Below are 24,241 nucleotides of genomic sequence, written 5' to 3' on the forward strand. Positions count from 1 at the left end.
CAATTCGAAACAAAAATAAAAAGGAACATAGTTCCAATAAAGGGAACCCAGGGACCATATTCTTCTCCAATCTGAGTTTTGCTCAAGTCTCGAATAAACTCAAGGACATATTCAAAAAAATTCTGACCGTCGGTCGGGATGGTTTGTGGATTCCGAACAGCTATGACAACTGAACCTAGCAAGATAGTAATTACGACCCAAGAAGTGATGAGTACTTGGGCATGAATTTGGAAACCTCCTATTTGCCAATAGAAGTGTTGGCCTACTTCTACACCCGATATATCGTATAACCCCTTGAGTGTTTTAATGGAACAAGGTATAATATTCATATTGTCCTCTGATAAAAATTGAACTTCAAAAAAGGAATTCTTTTGATTCAACCATCTCTTTCTCAACTCAGCAACTTGAAGTATTAATCTTATATTTAGGATACCAAGAAAGCACATCAGATCATAATATATATCAATACCCTCTAATATATATCAATATTCCCCTTCTTTTTTCTATGCAAAAAAAATTCTATGCAAAAAAAAAGATATAGTAAAGTAAGTGATTCCATAAATTTACGCAGTTGCCCAAGAATTCACTATATATTCTTAATCAACGATTTCTTATATAGAGAGAACGGCCCTCACAAATTGAAAATACTAATTTGTTAAGAATCAATCGAATTGAAGTCATAGTGTCATCGTTGGCTGGAATCGATATATTCGCGAGATCCGGGTCACAATTTGTATCGACTAAAGAAATAGTAGGAATCCCCAAAATGGCACATTCCCGAAGAGCTATATACTCTTTTTGCTGATCAAGGACGATCACAATGTCTGGCAATCTCGTCATATATTTGATCCCGCCGAGATACCTTTGCAAAGTAGATAATTTTCTCTTCAAGATTGCCACATCTCTTTTTGGGAGATGGTGGAATTTTCCCATTTTTTCTTCTGCTCTTAAGTCTCTAAATTGAGAAAGTCTAGTTTTCGTAATCGACCAATTCGTTAACATACCACTGAACCACTTTTTATTAACATAATGACAACGAGCCCTTATTGCAGCTGATGCTACTAAATCTGTTGCTCTTTTTTTGGTACCAACAATTAAGAAACTTTTTCCCTGACTTGCTGCATCAAAAACTAAATCACAAGCTTCTGATAAAAAACGAGCCGTTCTAGCGAGATTTATAATATGAGTACCTTTACGCTTTGCCGAAATGTAAGGGGCCATTTTAGGATTCCATTTCTTAATACCATGACCAAAATGAACTCCTGCTTCTATCATCTCTTTCAAATTAATGTTCCAATATCTTCTTGTCATTTTTTCCACACTTCCTTTTTTTTAATCCTACCATTCCATTACGGAATTTAGTTCTTTTTGAAGATTAAGAAAGATCCGAAATAGCTTGAAATAAATAATAATTGTTCCGAGAGAACCTTGTACTAAGATAAGAGTTGGCCATTGATACATGGTATAAACATAACCACCTTAATGAATTAACTGACTTGTTTTACTTATTAAAATAAAAATCTTAAAAATCTAAAATTTGACCTGTTAGTGTTCTAAGTTCAAAAGTCTAGTAAAGTAAAAAATATTTTTATGGGGGTTCTTATGTCTCATAAAAATTGTTTGTTACGTCAGAATCTGAAGAAACTAATTCTGTATGGAGAAACAAAAAATCTCTCATTTCCGACGCGAATAGATTTTTTTTTTTTATTTCGAAATAAAGGTTCTTGTCTTGTGGGGAACGATGCACAAATTTTTGGAATCCGGTACCAACAGGTATAATCCCCCCCAGAACTACGTTTTCTTTCAAGCCTTTCAACCAATCAATGCGACCTCGTAGGGCAGCTTTTGCTAAAACTCGAGCAGTTTCTTGAAAACTTGCTTCAGATATGAAACTTTGGGTATTCAGGGAAGCCCTTGTTATTCCCAATAAGATTGCCCGATAATAGATCGATTCATCCAAAGCTCGTCCTGCTCGTTCCGCTCGCAATAGTCCGATTAATTCCCCAGGCGAAAAAACATTAGACATTCCATCTTCGGAAACCCGCACTTTTGATGTTACTTGGCGTATAATAATCTCTATATGTCTATTATGGATCTGTACCCCTTGGGATCGATAAACCTTTTGGATTTTATTAACCAAAGAGATACGACTTTGGGCTATGGTTAGCTCAGCTCCAATCAAGAATCCCCAAGGGACCCCAAGAATTCTTGGTATACGCTCATTCCAATCCTCAATTCTCCTTTCGAGATTCGGGGATAATGAATCAATTGAACGCGCTTCAAAGATTTGTTCCACTTTTGGAAGACCTTGCGTTATGTCACTAGATCTCGATTTTTCATATATAAACGTAACTAACCTATCTCCCTTGTAAAGGATTTCTCCATAATGACCATTAACAGTTGCTCCTGTAGTGGCCAAATAAGGTTTAGCTGCTCTTATAACAAAGGAATTCATATTTACAATGAAAATTTGACCGGATTTTTTTATGTGCGATTTAAATAGACATACATTTTCACAAATAAATTGTCCAAGGTGAATTATTGCCAATGTCTCTTCCCAAGAATCATGATGGACAAAGTGACAATTCAAAAGGAATGGATCCAACATTATGTTACTATCGAAATTAGAAATCCTTTTATTTTCATCTATTAAAGAGTATTTAAGTTCTTGAAGTACTTGGAAGGTTTGTTTTAAATTGTCAACGAACAAATATTTTTTTAACAGGATTTTATTATGCGTTAGTAAATAGTAAGATGAAGAAAAATGCGATATACTAGCTACAATAGCGCCTAAGGGCCCAAAAATTTCTCGAATAGGAATTCTAGGATTCCATTCTTTTATCGCATTGGGATGTTTTGAATTCTTGAATAAACCAATTCGAGAACAGTTGGATGCCGACAAAATCATCAAAGAGTGGTATTCTTTATTTCGATTCAACAAAGTGCCAATAGCTTCTGGATGTTGGCTAAGTGATTCAATCTTCGCCTTGGAATAAAAAGAATTGATATTGGCGCGATCTAACCTATTATGGGGAATCGGTCCTGCACTTGTCCTACCATACCTTTTTCGTGTATACGAAATAGTGGACTTGACTAACTCAATTCTTAGGAAATCGCGAATAAGATCATTTGCTCTTACCTCAACAAGGGAAGCACCAGCCTTTTCTTTTTCTTCTTGTTCCCAATTCACTACTAAGCAAGTTCTAACAAATTGACTATTTGTGTGATAAATTCTTTGAGTTAACTTGCTATTTTCATGAGAAATAAAATTGACAAGTCGAATTTGGAGATTATTTTCTTCTTGCAAGAGATCCTGCGGGAAAAGTGTTGCTAAATTTCTTCCTTCGTCCATTTCATATGCCACTGTAGGGCGAACGGAAACAAAATACTTTTCCTTGCTCTTGAGAATTTTTTTCCGTTGAACATAGACCCAATTTTTCCTTTTTTTTGATTCCTTAGAATCTTTTTTTTGTCTTTCTGGCGGTATCAAACAGCCACCTAATATCTTATCCGCCTCTTCAGGAAAATGAATATCTCCGGAAAATATTTTGAGTTCCGTATGGCTTTTTTTTCTCTTCACTCGGACCAGTCCGCCTAGTCGACTTCTTGTATTTTTTGTGAGTTGTGTATTCACTCCAATAATACTATTGTCAAGTATCTTTAGGGATGAAGATCTCGGCAAGATATGAAGTTCTTGAAGAATGAAAAAAAACCGATCTACTTCTTTTTGGTATTTTAGACTAAATTCTTTTGTTCCTCGATGCTCAATCAAACCCTCTTTTTTTAAGATGGAATCTTCCTCTGGGCTCTCGTATTCGTCCTCTGAATCTTCTTCTGAGTCTTCCTCTAAAGTACCATATTTTTCCTCTGCGCTTTCCCCGGGGCTGCCATATTCGTCTTCTGAGTCTTCCTCTAGAGTTCCATATTCGTCCTCTTGGGTCCTATATTTGCTCTCTGGGCTCCCATATTCCTCTTCTGAGTCTTTCTCTAAAGTCCTATATTCGTTCTCTGGGTTCCCATATTCGTTTTCTGGGCTCCCATATTCGTCTTCTAGGGTTTCATATTCGTATTCGTCTTCTAGGATTCCATATTTAGATTCTTCTAGGGTTTCATATTCATATTCGTCCTCTCGGGTCCTGTATTCGTCTTCTAGGGTCTCATATTCCTCTTCTGAGTCTTCCGCTCGAGTCCTATATTCTTCTTCTAGGGTCCTATATCTAAATTTAACAATTCCTGAACCCTTTTTATCTTTTCTGTATCGGGGATCGTCAAAATAAGCAAAAATAGTATTTCTACGTAAAACACCCATAAGGGGGATTTCAATCGAAATCCCAAAACAGGATATTAGTTCTTTCTCTTGTTCTTGATGATATTGTAATGGAATGACGAACCTATTTCTTCGCTTTTTCGCCAACAAATCTGAATTATCTTGAAAAATAGAAGGATAGATAAAATTCCAATGGCCATTGGACATGATTCGATCCGACGTTGAATAATCAAGAATTTCCCTATCTTTTTTACCATAAGTATTCATTTGATCTTGATCCTTGTGGAGTGAAAAAGACGCTATACTGGATCTGCACATACTTACTGACAATATCCATAAATGGCTTGTTTTTGGTAATCGGCGAAGATTACCATATTGATATTCGGGCGCATGGTAAACATCAGTACTCCAGTGCATTTCGCCGTCTGATTCAGAATAAATATGCTTTTGTACCCTTTCTTTAAAATGTAAAGTGGACGTTCCGGCACGAATCTCCGCAATTACTTGTTCGGATTTTACATATTGATCATTTTGCACTAGAATCAAGCTTTTTGAGGGAATATTCACACTATATAGAATATCTTGACTCTGAATAGTTACATGCAAGTCTATATAACATAGAAAAGCAGGCTGCCCATGACGGGTACGTGTGGGGTGAACCAAATTCTCATTGAATTTTATTTTTCCATTCGAAGGGGATCGTACAAGGTCGGCAGTACCCCCTGTGAATACTCCGCCAGTATGAAAAGTTCTTAATGTTAGTTGAGTCCCTGGCTCCCCAATTGATTGACCTGCAATAATACCTACGGCTTCTCCCAATTCGACCAGATCACTATGAGTAGGACTCCGGCCATAGCATAATTGACAGATCCAAGAAGTGCTTCGGCAAGTAAAGGGGGTTCTAATATATATTGGTTGTGCTCGAAATGGTTGTGCTCGAAAGGCAGTTATGAATCGATTGACTAATCCAATTCCAATATCTTGATTTCGCGCGGCAATGCATCGTGAACCGATATATATATCGTCTGCTAATACACGACCAATTAGTGTTTGGACAAAAAGTTTTTCCGTCATCCCATTTTGAGGACTTACAGAAATACCTCGGATAGTACCACAATCTCTTCTACGCACAATAATATGTTGAACTACTTCAACAAGTCTACGTGTAAGATATCCAGCATCTGCTGTTCGCACAGCAGTATCTACAACCCCTTTGCGGGCTCCATAGCAGGAAATTATATATTCTGTCAAAGAAAGTCCCTCGCGTAAATTGCTTTGAATAGGTAAATCAATCATTTGTCCTTGAGGGTCCGACATTAATCCTCTCATACCTACTAATTGGTGTACTTGAGATGCATTTCCTCTGGCTCCTGAAAAAGACATTAGATAGACTGGATTAGAAGGATCCGTTATCCGAAAATTTGAATTCATTTCTTGTTTCAAATATTCACTTGTCGCATACCATATCTCAACAGATTGGCGTAATTTTTCTACCGCGTGTACAGCCCCATAATAATAGTGTTTCTCCAAAAGAAAACTCTGTTGTTCCGCGTCTTGGACTAACCATCCCTTAGAGGGTATTGTTAAAAGATCCTCGATTCCTAACGAAATCGATGTAGTAGTGGCTTGATGGAAGCCCAGAGTCTTTAGTTGATCCAGTATATGGGATGTATATCCCATTCCAAAATGATCTATTAATCTGCTAATAAGTCGTTTCATACCAGTTCCGTCTATCTCTTTATTATGAAAGACCAGATTGGCCCGTTCCGCCATACATAAGTACCCCCTTTTCGGCTGAGTAGGATTCGACAATTGCTGAGTAGGATTCGACAATGGGCCTGAGTCAGTGATTCGAAAATTTAATTAACTTAATTGCCTCAATCTCAATCTGGATTCGCGTGGCAAATAATGATGATACTAGGGAAATCGGAATGCCCCCCGAAAGGGGAGGGGCATCGCCGAATCTAACTTTCTTGTTTAGGTAGTGTATGAATAGGCCTGACTAAATCCTTGTATGGCTTCCTCTATTTCTCTATAAAAAGAAATATGACCAAGAGTGGTTCGAATGTATATCGAACGAATTTCTTTTTTTCTATTTCCCATTATTAGATAGTGGGCATAAATCTCATGATAAGTCCCCAAAGATTCATATTGAACTTCAATCGGAACTTCTCTTGACCCAATGACGCGTTGATCCAGGTTCCATCGTAGCCACAAGGGACTATCTAAACTGATTAGTTTTTGTCTATAAGCTCCCAGTGCATCATAAGAACTAGAAAAATGGGGTTCTTTATCTTTCCTATATTTAAAATTATTATTATTATTGTAATTTACTTTTAGATTTGGGTAGTTTCTGCAACTATTATATCTATTTGCACAAATACCTCGACGCTTTCCAATCGTTAATACATAAAGCCCGATAAGCATGTCTTGGGTTGGTACGCAAATAGGATCCCCAATAGCGGGAGATAAGAGATTCATATGAGAAAACATAAGTAAACGGGCTTCTGCCTGAGCTTCCAAGGATAAAGGTAGATGAACAGCCATTTGATCTCCATCAAAGTCCGCATTGAAACCCTTACACACTAATGGGTGTAAAGAAATAGTACGCCCCTCTACTAAAGTGGGTTGAAAGGCCTGTATGCCTAATCTATGCAGGGTAGGTGCTCTATTTAACAGTACAGGATGTCCCCGCATAACTTCTTGAAGTATTTCCCATACAATGGGTTCTTTTTCCCAAATTTTCCTTTTAGCAATCCTTACATTAGAAGTGGCGCGTTTCGTGATTAAATCGCGAATTACAAATAGCTGAAAAAGCTTTATTGCTATCTCTAGAGGTAATCCACATTGATGTAATGAAAGCGAAGGACCCACAACAATGACAGAACGCCCCGAGTAATCGACCCGTTTCCCAAGCAGAGTCTCGCGAAACCTTCCCTCTTTACCTTCAATTACATCTGAAAGTGATTTGTATACTTTATTGTGACCATCCCTCGTCGGTTGCCCGCGGGACCCACTATCAAGAAGTGTATCCACGGCTTCTTGTACCAATTTTTCCTGGCACATTACTAAATCTGCTGGCGCTAATTCACTTCTTTTTAATAGATAGGCAAGATTGTTGTTCCGACGGATAACTCTCTTATAAAGTTCATTAATGTCTGAAGTCACTACTTTATCTCCAGACCTATAAACAATAGGTCTCAATTCGGGAGGAAGAACCGGTAATAAGCACAAAACCATCCATTCTGGTTCTACATTTGTTTGAATAAAATGTTTCGCCAATTGCATGCGTCTAATCAAAAAAACTTTTCTTATTCGTCTTTTTCTATCTTCCCACTCATCTCCACTATACCCCTCGTCTTCTAATTCCTTCCATTCGACCAAAGAATTCTCTATAATAATTCGCAAATCCAAATCTGCTAATTGTTCTCTAATAGCACCTGCTCCTGTCGCAATTTCCCGATTTCGAAATGTTGCAAAGCCTGGGGTAGAAAAAAAGGGAGAAATGCTGTGGTTACAGGATGCAATTTCCTCTTCGAATAAACCTCGTAATCGTAAAAAAGTGGGTTTTTTAGTGCTGGGCCTAGCAAAAGAGAAATCGCCGTATACTAGGCCCTCCAACTTCTTAAGAGGTTTATCTAAAAGATTCGCGATATAACTAGGAAGACCTTTCAAATACCACACATGAGTCACGGGACATGCGAGTTTGATGTATCCCATTTGATATCTTCGTATCCGAGAATCCACAAATTCGACCCCGCATTTTTGGCAAAATCTTTCGTCTTCGTTTTCAGCTCCGCTCGCTCGAGAATTGCCACAAGCGCAAATCCCGCTTTTTATGGGTCCAAAGATTCTTTCGCAAAACAATCCATCTTTTTCTGGTTTATCGGTTTTATAATGAAAAGTAGAGGGCCTTGTGACTTCGCCAACGACTTCTCCATTAGGTAGGTTTTTGTTAGCCCAAGCCTTTATTTGTTGAGGGGAAACGAGTCCAATTTGAAGTTGTTGATGTTTATATTGGTCAATCATAAAATAGAAATAAGAAAAGAATTTATATTTATTCCGATCAAACTTCCTCCCTATTAACCTGGAAGTTCTTTTCAGATACAAGGAAATGATTCAGTTCTAGAGCCAAAGATCGTAGTTCTCGAACGAGCACTCGAAAAGATTCTGGAGGATCCTCATGATTAGGTATTCTTTTTCCCCAGATCGTAGCATTAAGTATTTCTTGGCGAGCTATAAGATGGTCAGATTTATAAGTAAGTATCTCTTGTAAAATATGAGCAACACCAAATCCTTCTAAAGCCCAAACTTCCATTTCTCCTACTCGTTGTCCCCCTTGCTTGGCTCTTCCTCTAACCGGTTGTTGTGTAACAAGTGAGTAGGGCCCAGTAGAACGCCCATGAATTTTCTCATCAACTTGATGAATTAATTTTAAGATATAGGACTTCCCTATTAGAACAGGTTGCTCAAAGGGGTCGCCTGTTCTTCCATCAAATATTCTGCTTTTTCCCGGGTACTCGGGTTCAAATACCCATGGATTTTTTGTTTCTTTACTGGCTTCATATAATTCTGAAAACACAAGTTTTCTTGAAGCCTCTTGCTCATATCTCTCATCAAAGGGTGCTATTCTATAATGTTTCTTTAGCAGATCCCCCGCTAATCCGAGCGAGCTTTCAAATATTTGTCCCACATTCATTCGGGAGGGTACTCCTAAGGGATTGAAGACCATATCAACGGGTGTTCCATCTTGCAAATAGGGCATATCTTGCCTAGGCAAAATTTTGGAAATGATCCCTTTATTCCCATGTCTTCCGGCTACTTTATCCCCAACTTTGATTTCACGTTTCTGTAAAATATATACACGAACCATTATGTCGAGCGGGTCCCTTTGGATCCATTTCACATCGATAACGCGCCCTCTTCCACCTATAGGTAATTTCAGAGAAGTTTCTTTTGAAGTGGAAACCTCAAGGCCAAATATGGCCCGTAATAATCCAGCTTCCGCGATATAAGATGATTCGCTCGCTATCTGAGGCGTTAATTTACCTACTAAAATATCACCAGTTTCTACCCAGGATCCCAACCTAACAACTCCATTTCTGTCCAAATTGCGGAGTAAATGTTCTTCTAGATGTGGTATTTCTTTAGTGATTTTTTCAGCGGAGCCCTGGCTTGTCGTATCCGTCTGAATTTCATATTTCCGGATGTGAAAAGAGGTATAAATATCTTCATATACCAAACGTTCGCTAATTAGTACTGCGTCTTCAAAATTGTAACCTTCCCATGGCATATAAGCTACTAATACGTTTTTTCCTAAAGCAAGTTCGCCCCCAATTGTAGCAGCTCCTTCTGCTAAAATTTGTCCTTTTTTAATGGATTTACCCCGTGGAACCCGGGGTTTTTGGTGCATACAAGTATTTTTGTTAGAGCGACGGTGGTTAACTAAAGGAATACTTATAGTCTTCCCACTACTTGATAAAAGTATCTTATGACTATCAGTAGAAATGATCTTTCCCTCGCGTTCGGCTATAATGGAAACCCTCGAATCTAGAGCTGTTTGGCGTTCCAATCCAGTTCCAACAATGCATTTCTCGGACCGAGAAAGCGGAACTGCTTGGCGCTGCATATTAGAACTCATTAAAGCCCGATTCGCATCATTGTGCTCAATAAAAGGAATGAGAGAACCCCCAATAGAAAAATATTGGAAAGGAAAAATACTTCTAACATGAATCTGTTCCCATGCAATAGTCAAGAATTCTTGACGGTATCTAGCCGGAACAACCTGTTCTTCCTGAATACCTTGATTCAAGGACAAAGAATTTCCTGCTGCTATCATATAATATTCATCTCTATTTGGTGATAGATAAACCACCTGTCTCTCTTTTTTTTCTTTTGCTTTCTCAGCAGATATTTCATAAAACGGACTCTCTATGGATCCCCACAAGTGATCAATTCTCGCATGAATTGTTAAGGATCCAGTAAGTCCAACATTGATTCCTTCAGACGTGTCAATTGGACAAATACGCCCATAGTGACTCGGATGAATATCTCGGCTCCGAAAACTTGCGGTTCTCCCCGTCAACCCTCCAGGACCTAAACAACTCACTTTTCGCCCATGAACAGTTTGTGTCAATGGATTCGTTTGATCAAAAACTTGAGATAACGGGTATGTGCCAAAAAAGGTCTCATAAGTAGTTATTAATAAAATTGAAGTTGAAGTTGGAGTTACCAAAGTTTGGGGAGTCGGTTTCGATTGACGTATGAATACTCTACGAATAGTTTTTTGAACTGCATGTTGTAAACGACCAAGAGCCAATCCGAATTGATCTTGTAACAGATCCGCAACCGAACGAATACGTTTATTTTTCAAGTGATTCATATCGTCATCGTCAAGTATACCCGTTCCAAATTTCATTCCAATCAAATGATCCGTAGCGGCCAATACATCTCGTGGTAACAAGAATGTATTGTTCTGAGGAATATCAAGATTAAGTCTCCGATTCATATTTCGTCGACCAATCCTTCCTAATTCACATTTTTGTTGAAAAAATTTCTTTTGTAATTCCTCGCATAAGGACTCCGAAAATACCAGGTCCCCACCTACACAAGCAAATTGTTGATAAAACTCCAAAATAGCTTTTTCTTTTGACTCAATCCTCTTCTTCTCTTTAGCATTCGGGAAAGACAAGAAAATTTCAGGGTAGGAAACATTATCCAGAATTTCTCTTAGATTCGAACCCATAGCTGATGATAGAACTAGAATAGATATCTTTTGTTTTCTACTCACGCGAGCCCATATCCTTTCTTTTTTATCAATTGCTAATTCCGATCTCCCCCCCCAATCTGATATTATAGTGCCAGTGTAGATAGAAATTCCCTTATGATCTAATTCCGAGCGGTAGTAAATACCAGGACTTAGCAATATTTGATTGATCACAATTCGGTATATTCCATTTATAATAAAGGTTCCTAAGGAATTCATTATAGGAATGTTTCCGATAGAAATGGTTTGCTTTTGCACATCGAAACCAAAAATTAATCTCGCAGATACATATAATTCGGAAGAATAGGTGAGTGATTCATACACAGCATCTCTTTCTTTTATCGAGGGTTCTAGCAGTTGATATCCTTTCGCAAATAATTGAAATGCAATTTCGTGATCTGGATCTTTAATTGTTGGAAACTTGTCAAGTTCTTCTGCCAAGGCTTGATTAATGAACCTACAAAATCCCTCGAATTGGATCTGACTAAATCCGGGTATTGTGGACATTCCCTCGTTTCCATTCCGGAGCATCTTAATCTTAAGTTTCCTGTTTATCAAAGAAAAATTCCATTATCAGCTCACTCTTCATCAATCCCTATGGATCGATCTAGCAATCATGGAATCTATATTCTGTTTACTGAATCACATGAAATTCTAGGGAACTCCACATACGTATTTCATATATGTATTTCATACATATGAATAGAGACCATTTGGACGAAAGTTCGAGTTTGCCAGGGGTACAAATGAAATGAAAATGAATTGATAAAACATTCCTACAAAAAAAATTCTGCCACTTATACTTTATGTTATGATATTCTAATCAGATTGGATGGCAAAGATTTCTCATTTTATCTCCTTTCTATGAATGTAATAAAGCCGTAATATAATATACTAGAAAGTTTGACTTTACTTCGATTTAGAATAGCGTGCTTACTTTAATTTCTCAAAATAATTTGAGGGTTCTTTTTTATTTCGGATCGGAGTAGTATAATTGCTAGAAAATTCAGTATTTCATTGTGGAATTCTAAAATAAAGTAAGTCCCTTTTTTAAGTACATGCCAATCTAGTTATCCACCTCTCCCCATATCCATGCTTTTCTTTTATCGTAATTTCACTTGGGTACGCCAAGATAGTCAGGTTATACTCTATATCAGAGCAAATTTCCTTTTTTTATTCAAGATATTTAATTTAATACTTTGAAAAATTAAAGCATGATTCCCCATAGAGATATGTACATAAAGGGGATCTTTGGATAATAATGCTGTTCGGACCTAAAGTTTACCTATACACGGATTAAGCATAAAGCCATAATATTTTATTATGCCATTGAAGGGGGGGGAGATAATACCGATTTAAGAGTAGTTCACTACTGCAATAAAAAAAAGAGAATTCTAGTTAACGGTTCCAATTTATTCTGAATTTTGCAGCCTGTGAATAGAAATCCACTTTTTCTTCTTTTTCATCTCAATAGAAAGAAATGGGAAGTTTTATTGTGTTAACAATGTATGTTTTAAGATAGAATCTATCGAGGAGAATAATAGAAACTGGATCAAAAAAAGCAGGAATAGATTTTTTGAAAAAGATTGGAAAAAAGTAAGTAGAATTATATTCAAAATAAAAGGGGCTTTTCGTAAGAAAACGTGGATGAATACTTGCTGTTTTCTAGATTTTTGATCGGATTTTTTGGCGGCATGGCCAAGCGGTAAGGCAGGGGACTGCAAATCCTTTATCCCCAGTTCAAATCTGGGTGCCGCCTGATCAATAAAATACTTAGGTTTTTTTTATAGTGCTGATCGAATTCGATAAATTTTTACTTCGCATAAGTTCGGGCAAGAGAGTAACTGGGCCTGCCGATACTGGGTTTAGAGAAACCATACCATAGTTCTATCCTCAAACTAGGGTTAGGGTTTGTTTTGACGGTAGTGGCCAAAATGGTTATCAATAGGGGTGAGGTAGTGTTTCCTTATTCTTTTATTATATGAATTTGAATTGGTTCTTAATTGAGATTCGATTTGATAATTTTAAAATACGAGGATAAGATGTCAGAAATCTTGGTATCCAAAGAAAGGTCCCTAAGGGGCATTCTTTTTTTTTTTCAATCTAAGATTCAAGAAGGGACTCCACGAAAGAATATCAAGACTTACTAATTATTATACATTTTTTTATCGTACATCTTATGTTACCTACATACACTAAAGTAAGGACTACTTAATTCTAACGAGAATCAGATTAAATAGGTCGATCAAAAATCAATTTAGGAGTTGTATTATGGATAAAATCTCTTCATTCTTTCATAGAATGATACAAAGCAAGGCTGCAGGGTTTAGGTCAAAAATAAACATTAGGTAAGGTAGGTATCCAATAAATATTTATCTATCGATAATTTTATGGTATATTCGGGCGTCCTTTGCTTAAAAAAAAAAAAAAGAGTAACAAAAGGAATAAAAAATCTTCCTATTCCCGCTTCTTCTATTCAGGACATCATTCCCGTACTCTTTCTTTTTTAAGGAAAAAAGGGCTATAGTATCTCGTATTTTTAATGCTCTCTAATTCTACCAGAATTCCTATAAGAATTTGTTAGGAGTAAATTCCTTGAACTGATTGATCCATGGCCTTAGGGCGGAATCCCTTTTTGACTCTGTACCCTTGATTCCACTATGATTATTGATCAATAGTAGAATAATCCCTTCATAGAAATAGGAGACATAATTTAGATGGATATAGTAAGTCTCGCTTGGGCTGCTTTAATGGTAGTCTTTACATTTTCTCTTTCACTAGTAGTATGGGGAAGGAGTGGACTCTAGGGATACTACTAATTGATTAAGTAATCAAATTGTTGTATCAATTCTTTTCTTTAATGGATCATTTTGCATTAATCATTTTGTCAAACGTTATTCTTTAATCTTTTTCTTTAGTTTTGTTTCACTCCTGTAAGAAACTCTTGTATTGTAAGTTGTAATGTAAGAAAGAGCCATTATACCAATTCAGAATTTCTACTAGAAATGACGAATGGTTAAAAAAAGTTCTATACATAAGAAAATTAGACTTTCTTCCACGGAACTATTCACGGCATATCACACATTTTCCATTTCCTTTTACTTTTTACTATAGTCTATTCTTCATATTATTTTTCTTTCCTTCCATGGATTCTTTGGTCAAGAATTGTCTTAGATTTTTTTATTTTGACCTGATTGAAATTAAGTGGATGCAATGAAAAAAGAAATTGAATTAGACTACTTAACTATTTCAATCTACTAATCTATTCTATGTAGATTCAAAGATAATATAATAGAAAGAATCTAAAGTGTCGTAGAAAAAACTATATGTAGTTCTTTCTACCACACTTTAAGATTCCAACCAGATCCTTTCATTTAAGACTTGGATTTTTTTTATTTAATCCCTTTTTAATTTCTTCAATGATTAATTGGAATTCCAATTAATTATTTTGGCTGACTGTTTTTACATAAATAATAAGTAAAAAAGAAGTAGGAACTAGAATGAACAGTGCAGTAGCAATAAATGCGAGAATATTGACTTCCATAACCTCTTTATTTTTTATTTTCACAATAACTCGGGATGTAATCCCATGGAGAGGAAAAAGGGGTATCTTGTAAATTCAAGGGTAGGGCTTGCATTCTGATAATACTGAATCAATTCAATATTATGAATATCGGATCTATCAAATCAATTCATGGATGAGAGTTATATTTCACGGATGAGAGTTATATAGTATAACATAGGAAGATCCTCTATCCACACTAAGACCAAAATGGGTTTTTTGATTGGATTAGGAATTCCCTCTTTTTTAATCCTTTTCTACTTTTTCTTTTCTATATCTCTAACCCACGAGCTTTCTTAATCTTATACTTTCTTAATCTTATACAATTTCCCTTCCTTTTTCTTATAGTTATACATACAATTATGTATGTATTATATGACCAACTTTCACTTTCTATGGGTCACATAGACATCCAAATAAGCAGTAGAAGTGAGATGGGGAAAAGAGGTCTGAAATAAAAAGGGAATACGATTTATGTATGGATTCCGGTAAAATACCGGTACTCTATTCCATAAGAGTGGAATAGGAAATTAAGATGAGGATGGTATCATCATAAAGAAAGATAGAGTAATATAATATCCTAAATTCTACTAATCCACATATCGTATGTGTGTCTTTCTTTATCGATTGGGAGTAGTGAAAAAAAAATTCCTATATGCCCTCCCTCCCTCTTTAATGAGAGATGCAAAATAAAAAAGTGAAGTAAGGGTGCCCTGTGGGTATTTGATCTTGCTCCCTGCCCCTTTTTTTCATGGAAAAAGGAAATATCAATTTCTCCATTCATTGAACCCTAGTTCGGGACTGACGGGGCTCGAACCCGCAGCTTCCGCCTTGACAGGGCGGTGCTCTGACCAATTGAACTACAATCCCCGCGGGGTGTATGGCATACCCATTCTTAAATAGAACCATAAGAAGATTCGATTCGTCTTTCGTACTCTAAGAAATAGACGAATCATATACTACATACCCACATATTATATTATACGTGGGTATAGTGAGAGTGACATAACTAGTATGTCGTGATTTTTTATCACTAAAAATGGATAATAATCCAGCCTTCAATAAGAAAAACTCTTTTGTTTGTAAGAAAGGAATGAGAGAGATATGGATTAGAAAAAAAAATTTCCCTTTTTTCTTTATCTTTTATTTCTATAGATCAGACATTTTATTTTATGGAAGAAAAACAAAAGGATTTAGTTCATACTCACGAAGCCCTAGATTTTTGGTTTGGGCCGAGCTGGATTTGAACCAGCGTAGACATTGTCAACGAATTTACAGTCCGTCCCCATTAACCACTCGGGCATCGACCCAGGAAGAATTTATTCTAGGGTTTTTGCTAATCTATGATTAACCTCCTTTCATAATACTCCCTACCCCCAGGGGAAGTCGAATCCCCGCTGCCTCCTTGAAAGAGAGATGTCCTGAACCACTAGACGATAGGGGCATCACTAGACGATAGGGCCATATACAACCGCTCGTGATTATACTATAATCATAGTATGAGCAGTTTTTTGGAATTGTCAATATACTCGAAAAGTATAAATAGATCCAAAGCAAAGAGTTTTTCCAACTTTTCTGTTATGTTTTCATCTAGGATTTTTTTTAGTTGATCGTTATAGATTAATTCTCCGTGCTTCATATAGTGTTCATACCAAAAATGCATCCATCCCGCACTAAGTCATAAAATTCTCTAAAAATATAGAGAAAGTTTCAAAAACAAAGAAAAAAAGTGAATCAATTTAGTAGAAAAGTACTCTATCAGATTCGAACCAACGACTTACGTCTTAGCACGAGATTACTCTACCACTAATTTAAAAAGCCCTTTATCGGATTTGAACCGATGACTTATGCCTTACCATGGCATTACTCTACCACTGAGTTAAAAGGGCTTTTTATTTAATTCAAAAATTAGCCACTTGGATTTCCCATTATGGGTCTACTGCATAATGTACATATTATATATATAATATATAGAGATAGAGAGAGAGACATTATGTAGAGATTGTATATGTATATATCGATATCTTGAGAGCTCAAAATAAAATTAATAAAAAAAAACATACCCTACATAACATATCCAACTCTTCTTGGTTCAGGGTTTTCCGTTTCCGAAGACTAGTAAAATAGGCGGATTCTGGAACCCCAAGGATTCAACGGTATATGGATATGGAAAATATAAGATTTCCGATCCTAGCGGGAAAAGGCGGGGAACAGATACCCAATAGGATATAGGATCCTTGGGAGGAACTTTTGGTAATGGCCTTGATCCTCTATGCTATTTTTTATGTGTTCTTAGTTCTATTGAACTTTTTGCATTCTTTTAAACAAGAATCTAATAAACTAGAATTGAGTCAGTGGAAAAAAGGAGAGAGAGGAAAGTGTTAAATGGAGAGAGTCGACTAATCAGAGACTTTTAGGATCTTCTTTACATCAGGTAAATCTGTCGGCCCTGTCCGTTTTTTTCTTTAAGTTACGACTCTTTGCTGCTTACTTCTATCAAGCCATAGGGAAAGTCTATGATGAATTTGGAAAACTCATCTCACTCTTACTCTATGGCTCGGACTTAATGGGGGAAGAAAACATCTTCCATAATTTCTTTTTTGTTCAATTCTGGACAAAAAAGAAAAGGAAAAAAGGAATTTATAGGGACAGTGTTACCCCCTATATCCCCTAGTTTATATTGTAGGAATAATAAAACAATTTAGCAGTCTGACACACTTACGTCCTTGCAAAGTAAATAATTATTATTGTAGTCGTAACCGTAGAATAGGATCCTAATCAAAATAAATACATTTGGTTCAGGCGCTATTAGCATGGTAAGAAAAGATTTTTTTTACAGACCAGAGGGGCTATCTAAATCCTAAAGTAAAGGCGAGCGATCGAAGTAGAAGTACCAACGGCTCAGTGTCATGAACCTTCTCCATCTGATTCAATAAGGGGGAATTAGCCTTCTTGTCAAATGGCTATCCTTGACAAAGGGTACCATTTATACCATAATCTACAATGTAGCGGGTATAGTTTAGTGGTAAAAGTGTGATTCGTTCTATTAATAACTGAATTTGAAATGATATACTTAAGGCATCCTTAAGTTTTTTATTTTTATATTCCGATGAAAACTTTAGTTCTTATAAAGGATTAAATCCTTTTCCTCTCAATAGCATATTGAGGAAGAATATACATTCTGGCGATTTGTATCCAAAGACTAATTTAAATTGCATCCAAAATAAAAATAGGATTATGAGTACAGAGTCGCGAAGCATAATTTTGCATTGGATTAAGTATTCCAATTTTGAAAATATGAGTAAAGGATCTATGGATGAAGATACAAAAAAGTTGATTTCCAATCGTAACTAAATCTTCTTAAAATAAGGAATAAGGAAGCCAAATAGCTAAAAAACGATAGTTTTGGTTTACTAGAACCATCCGCATATTGTTTCAGCTCGGTGGAAACCCAATTCTTTTCCTCAGGATCTCTTGAATGAAATTAGGGAACGAAGTAAGTAGATTAGATGAATTTAGATAGAATTTCTATCTCCTACTCTATAAGGATCATCTAGAAAGCGGAGAGCTTTGGTTCCATTCAAATAGAAAAGCTGACATAGATGTTAAGTGGTGAGAATATCCATAAAGGAGCCGAATGAAATCAAAATTTCATGTTCGGTTTTGAATTAGAGACGTTAAAAATAATCAACCAACGTCGACTATAACCCCTAGCCTTCCAAGCTAACGATGCGGGTTCGATTCCCGCTACCCGCTCCATTCTGTATAAAAGGAGTATTCTATTTGTCTAGACATGTTAGAGGCTTGTATTCAAGCCTTTTTTGTCCACCAGTTTCTGGTACTCCAGAGCGGAGTAGAGCAGTTTGGTAGCTCACGAGGCTCATAACCTTGAGGTCACGGGTTCGATTCCCGTCTCCGCACTTAGCAGTCTGTATAAAAGGACTATTCTATTTCTCTAGATATGTATGGTAGAGGGGCGTATCCAACCCTTTTTTATTCATTAGTTCCCGGCCCTAGAGGGCAAAATTGAGCAGTTTGCGAAGTCACTTGCCTTCAAAAAAAGAAGGCGCAAGGCCTCTCCCTACCCTGCAGAAAATAAAAATGAAACGAAAGGGACAGTCTACCTCTCCCTTCCCTTTAAAAAAAGTTTGCCCGTTGTTTGTCTCAGTTAATACCCAATTTTTGGAGCTCTGTTGGCGAGTTCTATTTCTGCCTCTGGAGCGCCCTCTTTTTTTGAGTGGGATGCAAAGGAAGGGTAAGATAGTAAGGGATACGGCACTAGACTAACACCTAATTAATACTTAATTTAATATAAGTAGTTAAACAGTTAACTAGACTAAACTTTTTATCATAGTACTTTGATAAATTAAGCGGGCGAGCGGCGGGAATCGAACCCGTATCTTCTCCTTGGCAAGGAGATATTTTACCATTGAACTACGCTCGCTACGGTATATATTTTATAGCGTATATCCGCCTGGGTCGACCTTCTATGTCTGGGTCGACCGTTTCATTTCATTTTCTATTATATTAGAGTTTTCCTTTTTTTATTATCTGTCAATGAATATTCTAATGGGAATGGAATTTCATAATACTGAAAGAGAAGAGCTAGCAATTCGGAACGCAAATTGCGTTTTAATACGTCTCACTATTCTAATTTTTTAGAAGAAATGGCCTTTATTATTTCTTTTTTATGGGGTTAATAAATATTAACCAAATTTCATTTAAGAAATGAGAGAATTCAGAATAGCTACGAGAAAGACTAGTCCAATCCATAATGATGTACCGGAAAATACAACATTTTTATTATTTGACCAACCATCAGGAGAAGCAAATACAAGGGGTACACTAATTACTAAGACTGAGGAAGTCGCAATTAATGCAAAAACAGCTAATTGGAAAGCAATAGTCATATTTCTAATCCTCCAAGCTACCATCAAATAAAGTTGACTACATATTTGATCCCTCACTTAAACCAAAATTGTAAAAAAATACAAGAAGTAGGAGGGGTTTAATCATGAATCCATTGATTCTTCTCTTTAATTCAAATTTATTACTTAAACCGCTTTTTTATTTGGATATGGGGGTGAGAAGAGATTATTTACTCTTTATTTCACAAGCGGGTATAGCGGATCCTGTATCCGTGTATACAGTATACAGAGATATATCGAAAAGGAACTTGTATCTGATATCTTTCTAGAGGCTAATAAATCTTTTTATTTTTTATATGGCTATGTTCTATTTGTAGGAGTAAAATAAGGATTAGGCTGTGGAGAGATGGCTGAGTGGTTGATAGCTCCGGTCTTGAAAACCGGTATAGTTCTAGGAACTATCGAGGGTTCGAATCCCTCTCTCTCCTTTTGCTTATTGAATACGTTTGTTTCTTTCATTTTTATTTATTTTTTTTTTCTGTCCCTTATCTTTCTTTCATAAAAAGGAATGAATGGCTCGGCTAGATGGAATAACCGAGCCAGAACAGAAAAAAAGTAGAACAGGTATAAATAAGAAAATCTTAGTTAAGAGGGTTCATGTAAAGAACAGGTTCCAAATCACGATCGATTCCCTTTTCAAAACCTGCTGCAGCAGCTCGGGCTCTTCCTGCATGCCATAAATGGCCCACAAAAAAGAAGAATCCTAGAACAAAATGAGAAGTTGATAACCAACTTCTAGGAGAGACATAATTAACTGCATTGATCTCGGTAGCTACGCCACCCACGGAATTTAAAGAGCCTAAAGGAGCGTGGGTCATATATTCTGCTGAGCGTCGTTCTTGCCAAGGTTGTATGTCTTTTTTCAACCTACTCAAGTCCAAACCGTTGGGGCCCCTTAGAGGTTCTAACCATGGAGCACGAAGGTCCCAAAAACGCATAGTTTCCCCTCCAAAGATAACCTCCCCAGTTGGGGAACGCATTAGATATTTACCTAAACCTGTGGGTCCTTGAGCGGATCCCACATTAGCTCCAAGACGCTGGTCTCTAACTAGAAAAGTAAATGCTTGAGCTTGAGAAGCTTCTGGCCCGGTGGGTCCATAAAACTCACTCGGATAAGCTGTATTATTGAACCATACAAAACAACAAGCGATAAAACCAAAGACAGATAAAGCAGCTAAACTATAAGACAAGTAAGCTTCTCCAGACCATACAAATGCACGGCGAGCCCATGCGAAGGGTTTGGTTAAAATATGCCAAATTCCGCCAAATACACAAATAAAACCCAACCATACATGCCCACCAATTATATCTTCTAAATCATCTACACTAACAATCCACCCTTCTCCACCAAAAGGAGATTTTAGTAAATAACCAAATATAACACTGGGACTAAGGGTCAAATTGGTAATTTTTCTTACATCTCCCCCCCCAGGGGCCCAGGTATCATATACACCGCCAAAATAAAGAGCCTTGAGTACTAGAAGAAAAGCACCTAGACCTAACAAAATTAAGTGAATACCCAAAATTGTAGTCATTTTATTTCTATCTTTCCAGACATAACCAAAGAATGGAAAAGATTCCTCAAGAGTCTCGGGTCCCAGAAGCGCGTGATAAATGCCACCGAAGCCTAAGACTGCGGAGGAAATTAGGTGAAGTACGCCAGATACAAAGTACGGAAAAGTATCTAGAACTTCCCCCCCTGGCCCTACTCCCCAACCTAGAGTAGCTAAGTGTGGAAGTAAAATCAACCCTTGTTCATACATGGGCTTTTCTGGTACGAAATGGGCCACTTCAAATAGGTTCATTGCTCCGGCCCAGAATACGATTAATCCGGCATGAGCTACATGAGCTCCAAGCAGTTTACCGGACAAATTGATAAGTCTGGCATTCCCAGCCCACCAAGCAAAGCCGGTGGTTTCTTGGTCACGACCAGCTAAAACGAAAGTTCCATTAAAGAGCGTTTCCACGTGGTAGAACCTCCTCAGGGAATATAAGATTTTCATGAGGCTGATCCTGAGCTGCCATCCACGCACGAATACCCTCGTTTAAAAGAATATTTTTGGTGTAGAAAGTCTCAAATTCAGGATCTTCCGCTGCACGGATTTCCTGGGAAACAAAGTCATAGGCACGTAAGTTCAGAGCCAAGCCAACTACGCCAATAGCACTCATCCATAAACCGGTGACGGGTACAAATAGCATAAAGAAATGTAACCAACGTTTATTGGAAAAAGCAACACCAAAGATTTGGGACCAAAAGCGGTTAGCAGTGACCATTGAATAAGTTTCTTCAGCTTGAGTTGGGTTAAAAGCACGGAAGGTATTTGCACCATCACCGTCCTCAAATAGAGTGTTTTCTACGGTCGCTCCATGAATAGCGCATAGCAGAGCCGCACCTAATACTCCGGCAACTCCCATCATATGAAATGGGTTCAACGTCCAATTATGAAATCCTTGGAAGAAAAGGATGAATCGAAATATCGCTGCTACGCCAAAACTCGGCGCAAAGAACCAACCAGATTGCCCCAGTGGATAAATAAGGAATACAGAAACAAAAACAGCAATTGGACCAGAGAATGAGATTGCATTATAAGGCCGCAATTGAACAGACCGAGCAAGTTCAAATTGGCGTAACATGAAACCTATTAGTGCAAAAGCCCCGTGGAGAGCTACAAAAGTCCATAGACCGCCTAATTGACACCAACGAGTAAAATCTCCTTGTGCTTCGGGCCCCCATAGTAGCAACAAAGAGTGTGCTAAACTATTGGCAGGGGTAGAAACTGCTGCGGTTAAGAAATTACAACCTTCCAAATAGGAACTAGCCAATCCATGGGTATACCAAGAAGTTACAAAAGTTGTCCCTGTAAACCAACCCCCTAAAGCGAAATAAGCACAAGGAAAGAGCAATAGGCCAGACCATCCTACAAAAACGAAACGGTCCCTTCGTAACCAGTCATCCATAGTATCAAATAGATCATTTTCTTCTTTAGGAATTCTACCAAGGGCTATAGTCATAGTGATCCTCCTATTCAATTACTTCAACCATTTCCGAGCACCTCATATCACTTTCCAAGGCATATGATAGTTTTATTATCTGTGGACGATTTCTTTCTCGTTCAATGCCCTTTTTCAATGGTCTCGAAGAGAGAAATTTCCCATTTTTATCTATGGAGTCACAGTCACAACCGAGGTCGTGGTAAATCCATGAATTTGATTCGATTTGTTTTTCTTATACTATTTATTTGTTTTTCTTATACTATAGAAATAGAAATAAATTGTTTTTCTTATACTATAGAAAGAAATAAACCTTTGAATTCAGCATTATTCCAAGACTCCTATTTCAAAGTCTATCTTTTAAGGGAAAAATGCAAATAAAAGTAACCCTTCTTTTCCCATTCCCTCTCTATTGCATGGGTGGAAGAACTAAAATAATAGAGGATTCTGAAAAAAAAAAATGGACCTTCGAAATCCAATTTTATGTGTAGCGCAAAGGAGTTGCGATTTCTTCTTATTCCTATAGAACATCTAGTAACAAGAATATGAAATCGTAAATAGCGAAAAATTCTTGTCTTGCGCGGTCTAAGTCTAAGGAAATAAAAAAAATTCGCTTATACAATTTCATCTACATCGAATTTATATATCAGAATAGCGGATAGAGGCATCATTAAAGGAGTCAGGTCTACTTACTTTATGCTTCTTTCCAATTTTATGGTGGATTTGATAAGAACCCTTTTTGCTTTCTTGATAAATAATCGACAAAAAAAGCGTTTTTTTTATATAACCTGCTTGTTTTATTATAATTATAACAAGTCCTATATGGAAATGCCCGCTAAAGAGAAAATCTATTTGATTGTCTCTCGGCCAATATCGATTTTTAGAAAGAAAAAACAAGAATTTTCTTCTTTTTTTATTAACATTAAGAAAAAAGAATATAATTAAAATGGAATTGGCAATATAATTTTTATAGACTTTTGAAAGAAAAAAAAGGGGTTTTTTGCAACCGTTATTTCTTATTTCTTGCCTATATCATATCACGGAAACCTTTCGCTTTGGAACGTGGAGAGATGGCTGAGTGGACTAAAGCGGCGGATTGCTAATCCGTTGTACAATTTTTTTGTACCGAGGGTTCGAATCCCTCTCTTTCCGCTCCCTTGGATCATTTGGGACTTTCGAATTGGAAAGAATTCTGACCCCCGGATTTTCTCATAGATAAATGTACGAAACAAATCCAATAAGAAAAAAAAAAACTGAATTTTTACTCCTCGCGTCCAGGATTCCGTCCTGGGTCATTAGATAAGAATCCAAAGATAAAGAGTGAAACAAAGAATATCACTACTGTATAAACAAAAAGTTTGAGAGTAAGCATTACATAATCTCCAAGATTTTTTTTTAAGGAATAGATTACCAGTTTTTCCTTACCACACGGATCCACTAGGATGGTTTTTTTTTATACCTAAAAATGCAAAAAAGAATTCTTGAAAAAAATTGCAAGAATTCTTTTATAATAAGCACTCTTATCAATAGCAAAAATAGGGTTAGGTGGTTAGGTATTGTGTAGGTACCTTTAGGTACCTGCTCAACCTAGGTGCAGGGGAGTAGAAAGGCTGATCCAAATTTATTGCTGTAGCTACCCATTCAATGTAGAAGAATTTAAATTTTAGAATCGAAGGTTCATAATATAAAAATATAAAACTTCTCGGCTTTTACCCATTTTAAAATTT

At 36.9% G+C, this 24,241-nt stretch overlaps 6 non-coding genes across 6 annotated transcripts; 3 read left to right on the top strand and 3 right to left on the bottom strand.

Moving 5' to 3' along the window:
* Window positions 1–12,721: 12,721 nt before the first annotated feature.
* On the top strand, window positions 12,722–12,792 carry TRNAC-GCA (transfer RNA cysteine (anticodon GCA)). The gene has a single exon. It is a non-coding gene; the product is annotated as a tRNA-Cys (tRNA).
* Window positions 12,793–15,823: 3,031 nt separating this feature from the next.
* On the bottom strand, window positions 15,824–15,905 carry TRNAY-GUA (transfer RNA tyrosine (anticodon GUA)). Its single transcript has one exon. It is a non-coding gene; the product is annotated as a tRNA-Tyr (tRNA).
* Window positions 15,906–16,412: 507 nt separating this feature from the next.
* On the bottom strand, window positions 16,413–16,484 carry TRNAT-GGU (transfer RNA threonine (anticodon GGU)). Its single transcript has one exon. It is a non-coding gene; the product is annotated as a tRNA-Thr (tRNA).
* A 2,484-nt stretch (window positions 16,485–18,968) lies between these two features.
* TRNAG-GCC (transfer RNA glycine (anticodon GCC)) lies at window positions 18,969–19,039 on the bottom strand. The gene has a single exon. It is a non-coding gene; the product is annotated as a tRNA-Gly (tRNA).
* Window positions 19,040–19,863: 824 nt separating this feature from the next.
* Window positions 19,864–19,951, top strand: TRNAS-UGA (transfer RNA serine (anticodon UGA)). The gene has a single exon. It is a non-coding gene; the product is annotated as a tRNA-Ser (tRNA).
* A 3,627-nt stretch (window positions 19,952–23,578) lies between these two features.
* TRNAS-GCU (transfer RNA serine (anticodon GCU)) lies at window positions 23,579–23,666 on the top strand. The gene has a single exon. It is a non-coding gene; the product is annotated as a tRNA-Ser (tRNA).
* Window positions 23,667–24,241: the final 575 nt, after the last annotated feature.

Source organism: Triticum urartu, unplaced genomic scaffold (assembly GCF_056163025.1).
Source record: "Triticum urartu cultivar PI428250 unplaced genomic scaffold, HENAU_Tu73 scaffold2, whole genome shotgun sequence".
Classification (NCBI taxonomy): Eukaryota; Viridiplantae; Streptophyta; class Magnoliopsida; order Poales; family Poaceae; genus Triticum; species Triticum urartu.